Below are 17,357 nucleotides of genomic sequence, written 5' to 3'. Positions count from 1 at the left end.
GCCTTCGGCCGGCAGGGCCACAGCCCGCGGCAGAGGCGGCAGCCCCTTTTCCGAGAAGCCTTCTCTTCGGCTCTCGCCCGGCCTTCTGCTTTGACGGCCTTCCTTCCTTGGCGCTCCAGCCCGGCCCGGCCCCGTCCCAGCCCGGGGCAGGACGGCCGAAGGAAGCGAGGGACGCAGAAAGGGAGGCAGGAGCCGGGCTGCCGTGGCTTTGGGCACAAAGGAGGAGGCGGGAGCGCCGCCGGCTCCTGCCGGCCGGCTCCTTCCCTCTCTAGCCCGGCGCCAGGCGGCCGGAGGGTCGGTCGTGCGCGGGACAACAGGTCTACCCGGGCTCCAGAGGAACAGGTCTGCCCCGCCGGCCGGGCAGCCGGAGGCCGGGGCCGGAGGAGGACGACAGGGCCTAGCCCGGCGCAGGCACACGCGTTAAAGCCGGGGGCCGGAGGAGACGTCCGGCACCGGGACAACAGGTCTAGCCCGGGGCTTGGGTGCAACAGGTCTACCGTGGGCGCAGGACGCCGGGTCTAGCCCGGGGCTTGGGTGACACAGGTCTACCCTGGCGGCAGGACGCCCGGTCTCTACCCCGGGTGCAGGACGCCCGGTCGACCCAGGGGCTTGGGTGCAACAGGTCTACCCCAGGCGCAGGACGCCTGGTCTACCCTGGGGCTTGGGCGCAACAGGTCTACCCCAGGCGCAGGACGCCGGGTCTACCCCTGTCGGCCCCGGCCTGCCGAGAGAGACCCCCCCCGCCCCAACACCGCCCCTCGAAGGAGGGCCGGGTGGGGGGGGGAAAGACGGGAATGCAAATTTACTAATGATGGACTTGATGCCGTCATCCATGTCATCTATAAAAATATTAAATAGAACTTGTCCCAGTACAGAGCCCTGAGGGACACCACTGGTGACTGTCCCCAGCTGGATGCGGCACCATTCACCACCACTCTCTGGGCCTGGCCATCCAGCCAGTTCCTAACCCAGCAAAGAGTGCTCCTGTCCAAGCTGTGGACTGCCAGCTTCTCCAGGACTGTGCTGTAGGAGACAGTATCAAAGGCCTTGTAGAAGTCTAAATAGCCAACATCCACAGCCCTTCCTGCATCCACCAGATGGGTCACCTGGTCATAGAAGACCAGGCTGCTCAGACATGATCTACCCTTTGTAAACCCATGCTGACTGGGTCTGGTACCCTGGCCACCCTGTAAGTGCTGTGTGATAGCACTCGGTATGAACTGATCCTTTATATTTCTATAAATATATCTGGTATTCCATCGCTAATCCTTTGGGACAAATTGAATTGAAGTTCAATTCCACCTGTCCAATCTTTTACACCTTTGAGAAAGTCTGGAGTTGGGATTGGATCCAGCCACTCAGAGGCTCCTCTCTTAAAGGAATTTTAGAAGTCTAAACGTCCTGGAGAGTTTTCGGGGATTCAGGGCGGCTGCTGGGTATCATTTCTCCACCTCATGATTCAGCAGGAGTTTCTCCAATAAAGAAATAAAGCTTTTGCCTGAAGCTCCCACTCTGCCGGTGACAGAAACCCCTGTGAGTGTCTGGGACATCCTGACTCTTTGGCAGCCTGGGGACTCCTGGGATATCATCGTGGAGCCCTCATGAGTGCCTGTGACAGACCGGTGGCTTTGCAGCACAAGGTCCTCTGGGATGTCACCATGGAATGGCTGTGACTGCCTCTGACTACTCAGTTCCTTACCGTCCCCAGAAAGCCCTGGGAGGTCTCCATGGAGCCCCTGTCTCAGTGTGCGATATTCAAGCTCTTGAAGAGCCTGGAGACTCTTGGAAAGTCCTCATGGAACCCCTCTGAGTGTGTGTGACAAATCTGATGCTAAGTAGGCAAACATCACCAGGCCTCATTTCTGTTGTCAATTTCCATGGAAACTATCATCAAACCCCCCCATTGCTATGGTCAGTTTCCATGGCATCCACCTCAGCCCCTGTTTCTCTGTTCAGTTTCCGTGGCAACCATCCCCAGCTGCTGTTGCTATGGTCAGTCCCTGGGCAGCTCCATGGAGACCCCATGCCAGTGGTGGTTGCCATGGACACCAGCTCAGGCCTGGAGCCAGAGTCTGTTGCCATGGCAACCATTTGCACTCCCATTCCCAGGGTCATGGGATCCCAGAACCACAGAATTTTTGGCTGAGCTTGGTGGAATACATCAGGATCCTCGAATCCAACTGCTGGCCCTGCACAGGACACCCCAACAATGCCAGCCTGGGCCTAACAGTGGTGTCCAAATGTGGCTGGAGTGCAGAGAGCCCTGGAGCTGTGACCTTTCCCTGGGGAGCCTGGGCAGTGCCCCAGCAGCCTCTGGGGAAAAACCTTTTCCTGAGATCCAAGTTAAGGCTGCCCCGACTCAGCTGCAGCCGTTCCCTCCAGTCCTGTCCCTGGGCACCAGAGTGAAGAGGTTCCCACAGCCCCAGCCAGGGACCCGCTCCCAAGGCTGTTGCCATGGCCACCAAGGCTGGGACCAGCTCGCAATCCTAATTTCCATGGGCCCAGGTTTAGGAACGGGATTCCCCAATTTCCTGCTCCCAGTAATACTGCAGTGCAGCTTGCTGCCCTCCTGCCTCCCATGGAAAGCACAAAAGACAAAGATCCTGAGCTAAGAACAATTTATTGAGAACAGCAATGTGATAAAGAACAAACAGGAACAGAAACAATATTGAACAGGAACAGAAACTATATTGAACACAGAAATCATAAGAAAAACCATTTACAGGGAAAAGTACATCACCACCGACTGTCTCTTCCCAGACACATATTTCTTCCTTCCTGGAAAGGATGCCCTTCTCCTTGGGGGAAAGAAACAGTCACTTTCCTGCCCCTGGCAATGACATCAGTGTGAGAGTGAATGTAATTGCAACACAATGGCCAAACCCTCACGTCATTTGACCCCACATCATGTCATTGCCAGGGGCAGGAAAAGGAACAGTTGTCTTCCCAGCATGGATCACAGGGAACGTGGGTCACCAGATCTCTTCCCAACATGGGTCCTCCAATAGAGGATGAAGCTGGACAAAGCTCTTCCTGCAGTCAGGGCATTTGCAGGGCTTCTCTTACTGGTGCCTCCGTTGGTGTCTGGTCAAGTTTGACCTCTGGGTGAAGCTCTTCCCACACTGGGGACACCTGTACGGCCTCTCCCCAGTGTGGATGCGCTGGTGCCTGACGAGGTGGGAGTTATGCTTGAAGCCCTCCCCGCAGTCAGGGCAGCGGAAGGGCCTCCCGGCTGTGTGAATCCGCTCATGCAGAAGGAGATGGGAGCTGGTGTGAAACCTTTTTGGACACTCAGGACATTCGTAAGGCCTCTCCCCGGTGTGGATGCGTTGGTGGGTGATGAGCTCAGAGCTGCACCTGAAGCCCTTCCCACACTCCCCACACTCGTAGGCCCATTCCCCTGTGTGGATCATCTGGTGGCGGAGCAGGTCAGAGCTCTGTCTGAAGCTCTTTCCACACTCCAAGCACTTGTAGGGATTCTCCCCATTCTGAAGCTGCTCATGGACCACCAGCTCTGACCTCTTGCTGAAGCTCTGTCCACCTTCCTGGCACAGGTTGGGTTTTTCCTCCTCAGAGCACCCTGGGCTGGGTTTGGAGCCTCTCCTCCTGTGGGATCTCTGGGGCTTTTCCTCCCCATTGGATTCCTGATCCATGGAGCCGCTCAAAACAGCCTCTTCCATGAGGTTCTGCCATGGGGATTTGTCAACTCTGGACTCCATCTTCAGCTCCTCGTCTGGCAAGGAAGGAAAAAGGCAGGATGGGATTTGCCTGTGTGCCAAAGGGAGCAGTCCTTCACTAGGAGAATATCAAAAATGCAAATGCAATGGGACAAACGTAAGAAAAACCACTGACCGAGTCAGAATATGACCTGACACACTGTGGGTCAGGGTGTTGGCAGCAGTCCAATTAAACGGTGGCTGCAGTCCTCCTGCAGTGACAGGTGTGCTTCTGTTCAAGCAGTGATCCTGGAGCAGGGTGGAGTTTGCCTCTGTAGGTCCAGTAGTGGTGTTGTTGGGAATCTTCCTATGGGAATCCAGTGCAGAAGAAAAGCTGCTCCTCTGAGAATGCAGTGGGAAAAGGCTGGCTGTGGTGTTTGAAGTCTGAGATTATATCCAGGCAGGAATGCTTGGCTCCTCCCACTGGGTGGAGCATCTCACAATGGGATGATTTCATTTTTATCAGTCATGCAGTGACATACAATGGCCCATTAGCAGAAGATATTTCCCAGAGAGATGATTGGTTATGGAAGAGATAAAGTAAACTGCCCAATTAACAGAATTGGGCACACCACCTCTAACAGATAGGAACTGATTACACATCCTCAGCTGCATCTTGTAACCAAAGAGAACTTTCTAATCCAATTTTGTATTTGTAACTGCTCCTGAACAATGCATTATTAGCAATATCATCACTGGATGTGTTCATTAGTCAAACATGGCTTTACCTTTCTGTATTTAGAAGGTGGACAAGGCCCCATCTGGCTTGGGGCTGTAGGATCAAAGTCAGCTCCCTTGGTTCCTCCTTGGGCCCTGGCCAGGCTTTGGGAGGGACCCAAGAGGAGGATGAAAACAGATGCTCCCACACTGCTGTCAGTTTGTTTATTGAGCAGTATCAGAGCTGGGCCCTCTCACAGCAAGGCTGGCGACTCATCTGGGGCTGGAGGCACCTGCAGGAATTTCCAGTGTCTCGGAGTGGCTCTGCAGTTCTTGGCTGCAACAGCTTCTTCCAAGCTGCTGTGTGGGTCTGGGTGATGGTAAAGTCTGAGAGTTACTGCTGCTAAATCTATCTTAATCAATGTAGGCAATCTTTGGTAGTGATGGTTGGGTGCATTGCTGAGCTGGTTTTGTAGCTTTGGCTAATGACTATGTCCTTTGCAGAGCTTCTCCTTTTGTCAGTTTTTGCTGTTTTGCATTCTATAAATTACACACTTCCTTAGGTTGGTGTCTGTGTTTTTGGTGCTTACCTTGTGCACCAGCAAAACAGGGCCCCATCCTGCCTAAGAGTTACCTAGGAAGACAAAAGCCCTCACTCCAAAAGTTCCCCTTGCTCCTTACTCCCCCCACTTTATACACTGACCAGGATGTCCTATGGGCTGGGGCATTCCAGGGCCAGCGGGGTCACCTGTGCTGGCTGTGTCCCCTCCACACCTCCCTGCCAGCCCCAGCCCCTCCCCAGCGTGGCCCAGGGGGGCAGGACAGGCCTTGGCTCAGTGGGAGCTCAGCAAGAGCAAAACCATCTCTGTGTGCTCAGCCCTGTGCTCAGCACCTGGCCCAGCAGCGTCTCAGTGCCAGTGTCCGTGCCATCAGTCCCAAAAAGGGGTTTCTATGGAACCTGACAGGAAAGGTGTCCCAGGTGTCACACCCAGTGAGGCTTGCCATGGAAACAGTGCCCAGCACTGCCCCTTTCTGTCTGCCTGACCTGTCCTTGGGCCTGGCACTGCCGTTTGCTGCTGGTTCCGCGGTTCCTGACCGGCCAGTGTGGCACAGGGCAGGTGCCTATGGCACAAGGCCCCGGCAAGGAATCCCCTCTGGCTCTGGGCTGTGACAGCAGATCTGAAGAAAGGCCCAGGGCATGTTTCCATGGCAAACAACCATCACAATGCCTCCAGGCATTGATTGCTGTGGCACCAAACTAAGGAATGGGTCCCTGTGGCTGTTGCTGTGGCACCTGGTGGCACCAAGGAGTGGCACTGCAATTGTGCCTGGAACAGCCCTGGCACTGCTTTGTCCTGAGGGCTGCCATGGCAGCCGAGGGCAGTAACAGCTCTGCAGGCAAGTGGCCATGGAACCTGGCTGCAGAAAGGTGTCCTGGGGTGGTTTCCAAGGAAACTTGAACTGATGAGGGTTGCCATGGCACCCAAACCCAGCAGTGGGGTCAGTGCAGTGACCATGGCAAGAGTCCCTTGCAATGGCCCAGTGCAGGTTGGGCTGATGATCCACCCTCACAGCTGGCCCAGGGCAGATCTGGAGTGGTCTTGGAGGCACTTGGCCACCTTGGGTTTGCAACACACTTGAGGAGGGTGTCACGATCCGCTTATAGCAGGGTGTCGTGAAGGTTCGTTAGCCGATCCCAAAGTGCAAAAGACAAACAGCAGGGGACTATCAGTTTAATCACAACAGATGCACCTTTATTAAGGGCCAAAAAACAATAAATGCGATAGTGGGGTCAGAAAGAAATAAAAAGGAGAGAGAGAGAGAGAGAGAAGGGGGGATGGGAACAGCTACCAACACAGGCGAGGTCCTCAGTGGTCCGGACGATGGGGATCCATCTTGTTGTGTTGGGGAGAGTCTCCAAAATCCTGCCCAACCCAGGGGTCCAGTTATAGTCCACAGAGGGAAAGGGGGAAACAATGAGAGTCTATTGAAATTGCTATGGGGGGAACAGGTGTATCTACAGAAAATCATCCAGGCTGAACAAACACAATGATGAATAAGTCCATTGAAGTTACTGGAGAAGAACAGGTCATGTCATTCCCCCCCACCACCACTCTCTGTGGTAGGGGTCTCAGTCTCAGTCCTTGGGGAGAGGGTTCTTGATCTCCGTCTGTCACGGTGTTAAGGAGGCAGATGAGGGGTCTTCAGTGAAAGACCACCAGAGTCACCCCAACAGTTCATTTGGCTTAAAGGTGGAGAGTGAAGCAGGAATTGCAGAGGGCCGCTCTGAGCTGGGTCCACGCTGGGTCTTCGGCAAGTCCTTGCCAAGTTCTTGCCGGGCCTCGTTCGGAACAGAACGTAACGGTACAGCGGCTGCACCTGCACTGTTGCCTTCTCCAAGCCGGAACTGCAGTGGGGGAAGGGAGTTCCTTCTCGTGGCAATCGGCAGGCAAATGAGTGAGGGTCTTCAGATTGCCTCTTACAGAGGGTATCTGTTTTCAATGGGGAAACTCAGGATTTGCTACAAAACAAAAAGAAAGAAAGGCCCTTTATTCCTGAGTGCAGCCAGTTCTCCAAGCAAAGCAGGTCCCAGGTGAGTGAGGAGAGACAGGATGGGCTTGGGGAATGTGGAGCAAGGTTGTCCATGCTGGGTCAGACCTCCAGGCAGAGCTTTTCTGAGCAGGCCAGACCTCCTGAAAAGAGTCCTGGGATCATTATCAGTCACTGCATTCTGTAATCTCCTCTTGTGTAATAAGAACAGCAATAAAAGAGACCCTTTAAAACAGGAATACATATTTCCTAGAAGCTCTTTAAAATATCACTCCATAAATATTGTAGGAAACCTTCTTAATGAATGGCACTAGAGCAGAGAGAAATCAAGGCAGAGCCATGGTTCGTCAGGACTTGCTTGATCCTAATGAGCCCTGTGGTGCATTTGGAGCTGAGCCCTGGAACCTCAGGGCCTGAGAGGAGATGGCACAAGCCTTTCCAGGAGTCAAAGTCTTGAGGCATTAATGGGTCCCACTAAGGACCATCCCCAACACAGGCTCTTCATGGACTCCTTGGAGGAGTGAATTGGAGGCAAGGATGGCACAAAAACCTCTCAGAGACTCAGTGTGGAAAGGATATTCCAAAGTACCTTAACAACTGAGTATCTCAAAGCATTAATGAGCCCCACTGAGTGTCAGTAGAAAGCTCTCAAAGGACTCGTTAAAACAGATTAATTGAGGCCATGATTGCACAAACCTCTCACAGAGTCTGTATCAGAGGGGAAACACCAAGTACCTTAAAATAATTGAGTTCCTTGAAGCATTAATGAGCCCATGCTCTGTTGTTACTGACAAAGCCTCTCCAGGGACTAATTACAGCAGCTAATTGGAGGCCATGATTGAACAAAACTCTCAGAGTCTCCAAGGCAAAAGCCAAAGTCCTTCGAAAAACCTGCAGTCCCTTTGAGCATGAAGGAGGCCCCAGGTCCATTCCTGACCAAGGCTCCCCAGGGACTCCTTCCAGCAGATCCTTGAGGCCACTGGGATGTGGGCTAGGGGAAGATGCTGAGGGCAGGATAAGGAGGTGACAGTGCCCAGCCTGGCTGCGGCTGTACAGGAAGCCCCAGTGCCTCAGCACAAGGTGTCTCCTCACAGCCCTTGGTGGCACAGAAGCTGCTGTGCCCCAGGGCACTGAGACTTGGCTTCTCTTTGTCCCCACCTGTCATCACTGCCTCCAATTCTCTGCTCTGTCTGGGGCCTGGAGACACTTTCTCATTTGTGTCCCTCATTCAGACTCATTAAAAGTCAAAGAAACTTTGGAGTTGGATTCTGACTTGAGTTCTTGAGAGGTTTCTTCAGCTCCTTCCCAGGGACTGATGCCTAGGGCCTCAGCACAAAGCCAGAGAGGGTCATTGAAGTCCTTGTGCTGTGTCTGTATTGCTGAGCTGGGCCAGGCTCCTGGCACAGAAGCAGCTCCTGAACACCAAGAGCTTCCAAGGATCATTTCTCTTGATGAACAGTTCTTCTCCCAGCCCAGCAGGGCTGGGGCACTGCCTGCAGCCAGCCCGGGCACAGCACACAGGCACAGAGAGCTTCAATCAGTCAGGGCTGGGAAGGTGCTGAGAAGTGCCTGGGGCAGAATCACTGCCAGCCCTTGGCACAGGAACCTCTGGCTGCAGGACAATGCAGCTGCAGCTCCTGGAGTGATCTCCTGAAGCTGGAATGTTCCAATGTCCACTGACTCTGTGAGTACAACCCTGAGTATTTCTGGTGCAGGAGAGGTGAAAGAGCTCTCAGCACCTCAGCCAGAGGGGAGCAGGGCAGCCAGGGAGCTCCTTTGGCCTTGGCCAAGCCCCTTCCCCCATGGCTGGGGCTGAGTCCTGGCTGAGCTGCAGCTGCTGCTGTGCCCTTGGCAGGGGCTGAGGCCGTGGGGCAGTGCCCAGAGCAGCCTGGCCTGAGCAGAGCTGTGGGGCCAGAGCCGGCTGGGCTGTGCTGGGGAGAGGCCCTTGGTGCTGCCCAGAGCTCAGGGCAGCTGGCAGAGCTTGCAGGGAGCTGGGCTGGGCTGGGAGAGCCTGGCACAGAAGCCATCAGTGTCCATCTCAGCCTGGCGGAGTGTGCAGGGGCAGGACTCAGCCCAGGCCTTGTGGGGCAGGGCCAGCACCTGGGCAAGGCATTGAAAACAGGCAAGAGCCCGAGAGAGGAGGCTGCTCTGTGCCCTTGGGGGCATGGACAGAGCAGGGAGGGGTCCCAGGACATTTGTCACTGCTAGTATCTGTCCCCAGCTGTGCGGAGCCCCAAGGCTGCTGTGGGCACCTAGAAAGTTCTTGAAATTCCCTTGGGAAGGTGTGAATTGCCCCAGATGATAGCAATTCACTGAGGGTTCTGAGATAATGGGCCTGCAGCTGCCCCTCCCTCTGTCGGTTGGTGTTTCCCAGCTGTTGTTATCTTTATCAGGGTGGTGACTCATCTTGGGATCTGTTTTCCTTCCAGCTGCTGGTCTCCCAGGCATCTGACTCCTCTCATGATCAATGGCCAAGTCCCTTCTCAGGCACACAGCGGCTCTCCTGGTTCCATGACTCATTCCAGGTTCCTTATCTACATCCTCAGCTGGTTTCTTGAGCAGAAATCTCATTTTAGTGCTGATTTGTTTAGCCATTTTGGTTGTGATGTGTGTTCTGCAATGAGTTTATTGATGGTTTTGTTCCCCTCAAACTGGCCCTCCAGTCTTATCAGGAGTTCTTCCTTCTCTTTACTCCACCATCTTCTGTTGGCTTGGAAGTCTGTTTTGGGTGGGAAACGGCGACCCTTTCCTGATTTCTAACCCATGAGTGTGCCAATCTTTTGGGTTGTCTCAGACCATTTTTTGTCTTGAAGTCCCTGCCACATACCTCACAGATCCACTCCCTGGCTGAAGCCATTTCCGCTGTTTCCCTGCATTTAGGAAGGTGACAAACAATGCTGTGATAAGTACTCATCTCTTACCCCCATTTAGCACACCGAAAGCAAACCCTCCTTTTCCCGTGGGCTACCCTCAGATGTTCAATCAAGCCCAACACACAGTTCACCCAGGAACCACAGGAAGGATACGGTGGATTTTGGTCGGGAAAAGTCATGGTCACGATGTCTGCCAGTGTCTGTTCTCTGAGGTTCTCTGTCTGAGCTGGGGATGTCTCTGGTAAGGTGTCCTTGTCCGGCTCAGGAGGTGATGTTTCTGGTGTGCTCTCAATCTCATGCTCCCTGTTTCTCTTCTCATCGTCAAGCAGAAACAATTCTCAGGTCCTCGGAAGGCAGGTCTTCACTCCCGCACTTGGTCATGGTGCAAGCTGTTGATACACCTCAGGCAGCCTGCTCAAACCCTTCTTGCTTGCGGAAACATGAACACATTCAAAGTTCTTCACTAACAAGTGCAATCTATCAAACTCCAAGTTCACCTGAGTAGCCAATCCACGTTCTGCCAAACTGGGGGATGCTGAGCAATTTTTGCAGGACAATGGACACATTCAGCAGAGACACAATCCAGTCTTCTGATAACAAAGTAATGCATTCAAAGACCAAGGACAGTGAATACTTGTAGACAGAAGAAGAGTTAGCGAGAATCAGCAAGTTATCAGCAAAGTTCGAAAAAGTGGGAAATAAAGAGGACTAAGGGTGGGCCAGATGACCACAGCAATGTGTGTGTAGAATTAGGTATCCAATTAGCATTTAGTCTTAGATGTGTGTACTGTTAGGACTGGTAAATCATGTATTAGCTAGAGGGACGTGGACATTAGAAGATATTATAAATATAGATTTCTGAAGAGTAAAGTTGGCTTCACTTGATCACATGGATCATGGTGTGATGTCTCGTTTCTGATCCTCTGTGAGGCATTTATTTTGAAGATTTAAGATTTTTAGGCAAGTTATGATGATAGTTAAATTAGATGTTGCTGAGTTAGCAGAAATAGATAAATAGGTTTGTTCGTAGTTAACAGTACCCGGATCCATTAACTCATTGCTTGTCAAATTTATGTTTGGGTAACTGTGCTTATCGTGAGAAACAGAATGTGATAAACATGTTATAAATGAAAGATTACAAGTTATTAGTTATTAATTTAATAAAATTTATTAAATGTACCAAATATAAATTTTGAGGGGGAAAAAAAAAAAGCCATTTCAAAAAAGTCAGTGTTGAGCCCAGAATTGGCACTGGATGAGACACTCGTTTGACTGCTGCAGCAGAGGGTCCTCTATGCTTCACACTGATTGTCCTGTCTGACCGATTTTTCTACAATTTTTCTTGCCTGAGGCAGAGTTCCTTGTCTTCCTTTTTGGAGTGCATGTATTCACGTGGAGTTCTTTTCTCTGTGGCAAGTTGAACAATACATGTCCTGAGAGTGATAAAGACCTGTGATCGCATTCCAGGAATTTGGTTTTGAGATGTATCTCCCTGATGGCACTGACTATCTCAGTCTCAGATATTTATCATGTATTTATCGTCCAGGCATTCCTCGGACCACCTTGATGGATGATCCATCTCCAGGCTGGCCACTTTCATTTGCTTGTAAAAAAAGTCCTCCTTCTCTTGTCCAGGTGGCTTTGACATTGTGTTGCAATCACTGTGGCAGGCTTGTGCATTTTAAAAACTTCATATAAGAGTATAACTTAACAGTACATAACTACAAAATAGATGACAATTTTATTTGCACGACTTATCCTACACATATATAACAGTCCTAATGATTCCATGAGGCCTTGCAGTGTCACAATGGTCTCCATGGTTCCACAGGCCCCACAGTGTCACGTGACTCCTCTGTTCCATGAGTCCTGCAATGTCACAATGGACCTTTGTGGGGGAATCCAGGGCTTCCCTCTGGCTGCCCTGGCAGGTCTGGGACCCTGGCAGGGGTCAGGAACCCCCCTGTACAGTGCCCTGAGAGACACTGTCTGTGATCTCTGTCCATGGAGAGGAGTTTTCAATCTTACAGGATGAATTACAAGCTTTGAGTGTTTGATAAGAGTAATAATTAAGTGTGACATGGGTGCAAAAGTAAAATTTTAGGTTTCTAGATTAGGGGTTCAGAGGGGACAAGATGGAGGAAATTGGGTGTGTCTTGTCCTTCTCCTCCTTCTTCATGCCCTCCATGTTTCACTGTAGTGTTGGCATTTTTCTATTGGTTTAGGCTGGGGACACACTGCTCAACGTAGATTATAGATATTAGCACATTATTGTAAATATAGCACAAGTAGTTTCTGGTATATAATGTTTGTAACATCCCACTGGGGGCAGAGTCCCACACGCTGCCCTGCAGGACAGACCTGCGGCAGGGCAGCAGAACATGTTAGAGATAAGCAAGAATAAACAACCTTGAAAACAGCACAGACGAATTATGGCTTCTTCTTTGGCAACGGGGCAGAAAGACAGAGACTTTCTACAATCTCGGAATCACCAATACCCACGGATTCCGACACCTTTGGACCAATGGACCATGGGGGTTTGCAGTGTCACAATGGTCTCCTTTGGCTCCACAGTGTCACAATGGACCACTGATTACAGGCAGCCTCTCTGTGTCACCCTGGAGCACTTTTTCTATGGGGTTTCCCAGTGTCCCAATGGAGCCTTGTTTGGATGGGGCCTCACAGTGTCACAATGCTGCCTACATTCCATTGAGGCACACAGCGTCAGTAGGGTCCCCTTGCTTCCATGAGGCCAGCAGTGTCACAGTGGTCTCCATTAATCCATGAAAACTTACAGTGTCACAATGGTTCCTTGATCTCACATGGCCCCAGAGTGTCACAATGGACCCTTGGTCTCAGAAGGCCCTACAGTGTCACAATGATCCTTTGGTTCCATGGGGCCTTTGCTGGTGCATTCCCCCTGCCAGCTGAGAAATGCTCGCTGGGTCCCAGCCTTGGCCAACATCCTCTGGGCTCAGCTCCTCTGGAGATCATCACAAACACTGTCTCCTCCAGACTCAACCCTTCATCCCCTGGAGAGATGCCAATGGCTCCACAGGGAGCATTTCCCTTTGCTCAGGGGAATTTCTCACAGGTGCCTTGTAGTGACTCTTTGTGTCTGTGTGCACACACCAGTGCCTGTGCTCAGGGAAACGTGGCAGAAATGCTGCAGTCTGAGGGGTTTGATTGCCTTGGAGAGCTGAGCCAGTCAGGCCTGTAGGTAAGGTTAAGTCACAAGCTGTAAGAGAAGTTCAATGCTGCTAAGAGTTGTTCTTCTGTGTAAGTTGTGAAGTTGAATAGAAGTTATAAGTGAAGTTGAATATTGTTAAGTAAGTGTTATTCCACTGCTAAATCATTATGTCCTAGGTTATAAGTAAAGTTAAATGCTGTTAAGTGCTGTTCTTCTCCTAAATGCTGAAGTCTAAAGTACCAGTAAAGTCCTGTTAAGCTTAAGTTGTGTTTAGGTTTTAGGCTGTATTCCTTTTATCCTTGCCCTCACTGTTCTTTTGTCTCTCTCTCTCTCTCTCTCTCTCTCTCACACACACACAGACACACAGACACACACACACACACTCACACACACACAGAGACACCCAGACACCCAGACAGTTTTTGGCTCATTTCTGGTTTGATTGCCAGGGTTTTGTTTGGTTTTGTTGTTGCTTTGTTTCCTTGGTGTGCCTGAAGTGTCCAGTCAAGGGCAGAGTGACTCTTGCCAAGGAACTCTGTGGTGCTGTGTCCAAGATTAAAAAAAGAACGTTTTCCTATTTACCATCTGAGTAGGAGTTGCCTTGGGGCAGTTTTCCTTATCTGCTGTTAATAGCCCCATCAATGCCTTGCCACATGACTCAGAGATAACACTGTCCAGGAGCAGGTGATTAAGGACACACCTCGTGACTCATAACGACCCATTGTAAGATGCTCTGCCCAGGGGGGAGGAGCTAGGCATTCCAACCTGGATAAAACTGGGGATTTCTAGACAGAGGGGCAGCCTTTTCACAGGTTCTCCGAGAAGACACAGCAACTACATCTGCCATCCTAAGAGGACTGCAGCTACTCCAATTTGGACTGCTACCAGCACGCTGGCCAGGTTGTATTCAGACTTTGTCAGTAGTCTTTCCCTTTGTATTATTGCATGTATTTTTGTCCTTTTCCCCTTTTCCCAATAAATTGTATTTCTGACTTGGAATCTCTCACTGGTTTTGCTTTCAAACCAGAACATAATTTTGGCACCCAACATGGGGCAAGAAAGTACTGGGAGAAGTCAGAATTACAGTCTTGTATTGTAGAGGGTACCTATTCACTATGATGCTTAACATGCTTTTTTGGGTCTCATACCTAGTTCTCTATATTTTCCCGAATGTGGGGAATTATGTGGCAATTGTAATGCTCATGTGTAGACCAGGGTATGGTATGAGAATTGCTTTATTGGTCTACTATGTCTATTGCATTATGACCTCTGAGGCAATGAACATGATTTGGAATATGTACTCAATTCTGTTTGCTTGTCCTAATCTAGGCTGCTACGTCTGGGGCCTCGGCAACCTTATCCAGCCCCTGCGGGGAGGGGTAAAGATTGATTTTTTCCAACCTTTCAGGCTTGACACAGCAGTTTTTGAAAATGTTAAGTTCCCTCTGGATGCCAAGGACAGCATAATGTTGTTGTTAGTTCTTCTTTGTCTTCTCTGCACAGTCTGCAACATGCTTAGAAACAAAACATACATAGTGTCGTGCAGCAAAACATACATAGTGTGATGCAGCGTCTTCTTGAGGAAGAGGAAACAAGAAGCAAAGCAGCAGTGTCCGTGCCCGTACAGAATACCACAACAGCATCCATGTCAACGCAGACTGACACAGAGAAAGAAGGAACCAAAAAGAAAACAACAGTGTCCGTGTCTACACAGACTGTCATGGAGGAAGAAACAAAAAGCAAAGCAAAAGTGTCTATGTCTACACAGACCGGCACAGAGGAGGAAGGAACCGAAAGCGCCATCAGCATCTCCACACAAACCATCACCAAACCAGAGCAGCCTGAACCCATAGTAGTTGCCCCCATTCAGAAGAAGAAATCGAGGAGCAAATCAGTCTGCATAGTGACTGACGAGGACACTGCAGGACCCTCGCACCCAGCGGTAGAGACGGAACCAGAGATCATCACTTGCTCTCTATCCCTGGGTGAGCTACGTGACTTGCGGAGAGAATTCACCTGCCAGACAAATGAGTCCATCCTCACCTGGCTTCTCTGCATCTGGGACGCTGCAGCCAATGACACCATTCTGGATGGAAGTGAGGCCAGGCAACTGGGATCACTATCCCGGGATGTGGTCACTGACCAGGGGATTGGGAGAACCCAAGAAACTCTCAGCCTCTGGTGGCGACTGCTCGCAAGTGTGAGGGACAGATACCTTTGTAAAGAAGACCTCCAGGTGCTCCAAGGAAAATGGAATACCATGGAACAAGGTATCCGATGCCTGAGGGAATTGGCTGTGTTGGAGATAATTTTCACTGAAGACGGAAGATTTCCTAAGAGTCCAGACTGTGTCCAGTGCACATCACAAATGTGGTTGAGATTTGCACGGCTTGGACCAGAGATGTACTCTCGTTACCTGGCAACACTGCAGTGGAGAGAAGGTGAGGACAGGGTGGGTGTCTTAGCCAATAAATTAAGAATTTACGAGGATACGGTCACCGCCCCATTTCGTACCCATGTCTCGTCCGTGAAAACAAGGTTGGCTGAGCAAGTCCGGGACTTGATTGAAGAGAGTCATAAGAAACTAAAAAAGGAACTTAAGGAAGAAGGCTACCATATTTCACCAGAACCCACAAGAATCTCTGCCATTAGGAGCCAGCGCTCCCAAGCCAAGGAGAGAGGATATACTCCACGAGGAAACCTCTGTTTTTTTCTTCAGGAGCATGGAGAAGACATGAGGAAGTGGGATGGAAAACCCACCTCTTCCTTAGCAGCCCGAGTACGTGAACTGAAAAGAACACCTAACACAATAAGAGTCAATGCTGCTCCAGTCTCTCAAACACAGAGTTCCAGACAATATAAGAATAATGATATAACTGATCCTCTTGAAAGAGCCTCAAGAACCTATTTACCAGAAGAGAGCAACGTGTACCATGACCAGGAATAGAGGGGCCCTGCCTCTATCCAGGTTGAGGACAGAGACAATCGGATCTATTGGACCGTGTGAATTCAATGGCCTGGCACATCTGAACCACAAAAATATACAGCTTTGGTTGACACTGGTGCCCAATGTACCCTGATGCCATCAAGATATGTAGGAGAAGAATCCATTTCTATTTCTGGGGTAACAGGAGGATCCCAGCAGCTTACTGTATTAGAGGCTGAAGTGAGTTCAACTGGGAACAGGTGGCAGAAACACCCCATCGTGACTGGCCCAGAGGCCCCATGCATCCTTGGCATAGACTATCTCAGAAATGGATATTTCAAAGACCCAAAGGGACATCGCTGGGCTTTTGGAATAGCTGCTGTAGAGACAGAAGACATCCGGAAACTGAATACCTTGCCTGGTCTCTCAGATGACCCTTCTGCTGTGGGACTGCTGAGAGCTGAAGAACAGCAGGTACCAATTGCCATGACAACAGTGCACCGTCGGCAATATCGTACCAGCAGAGACTCTGTGATCCCCATCCATGAGATGATTCGTAAATTGGAGAGCCAAGGGGTGGTCAGCAAGGCCCATTCACCTTTCAACAGCCCTATGTGGCCAGTGCGCAAGTCCAGTGGGGAATGGAGACTGACAGTGGACTACCGCGGCCTGAATGAGGTCACACCACCACTGAGCGCTGCCGTGCCAGACATGTTGGAGCTTCAGTACGAGCTAGAGTCCAAGGCAGCAAAGTGGTATGCGACCATTGATATTGCAAATGCCGCCTTCTCCATTCCTTTGGCAGCAGAATGCAGACCTCAGTTTGCCTTCACCTGGAAGGGAGTGCAGTACACCTGGAACCGACTGCCCCAGGGGTGGAAACACAGTCCCACCATCTGCCATGGACTGATCCAGGCTGCACTGGAAAAGAACGAGGCTCCCGAACATCTACAGTATATCAATGACATCATTGTGTGGGGAAGCACAGCAGGGGAAGTCTTTGAAAAAGGAGAAAAAAATCATCCAGATTTTACTGAAAGCTGGTTTTGCCATTAAACAAAGCAAGGTTAAGGGACCAGCTCAAGAAATTCAGTTTCTAGGAGTCAAGTGGCAAGATGGACGTCATCAGATCCCAACAGAAATAATCGACAAGATCACCACTATGTCTCCACCTACCAACAAGAAGGAGACACAAGCTTTCCTAGGTGCCATAGGCTTCTGGAGGATGCACATTCCCGAGTACAGCCAGATTGTGAGCCCTCTCTACCTGGTCACCCGAAAAAAGAATGATTTCCACTGGGGCCCTGAGCAGCAACAAGCCTTCACTCAGATCAAGCAGGAGATTGCTCATGCTGTAGCCTTTGGCCCAGTTAGGACAGGACCAGAGGTCAAGAACATACTCTACTCTGCAGCCGGGAACTATGGTTTGTCCAGGAGCCTTTGGC

General features: G+C 50.7%; 1 pseudogene; it reads right to left on the bottom strand.

The window, feature by feature from the left end:
* The window catches only part of LOC116807532 (uncharacterized), a 1,256,502-nt pseudogene that overhangs the window by 995,874 nt on the left and 243,271 nt on the right, over positions 1–17,357 (bottom strand).

The sequence above is a fragment of the Taeniopygia guttata genome, chromosome 37 (genome assembly GCF_048771995.1).
Source record: "Taeniopygia guttata chromosome 37, bTaeGut7.mat, whole genome shotgun sequence".
In the NCBI taxonomy this organism is placed as follows: domain Eukaryota; kingdom Metazoa; phylum Chordata; class Aves; order Passeriformes; family Estrildidae; genus Taeniopygia; species Taeniopygia guttata.
The sequence above is the reverse complement of the archived record's forward strand: the minus strand, read 5'-3'. Positions and strand labels throughout refer to the sequence as shown.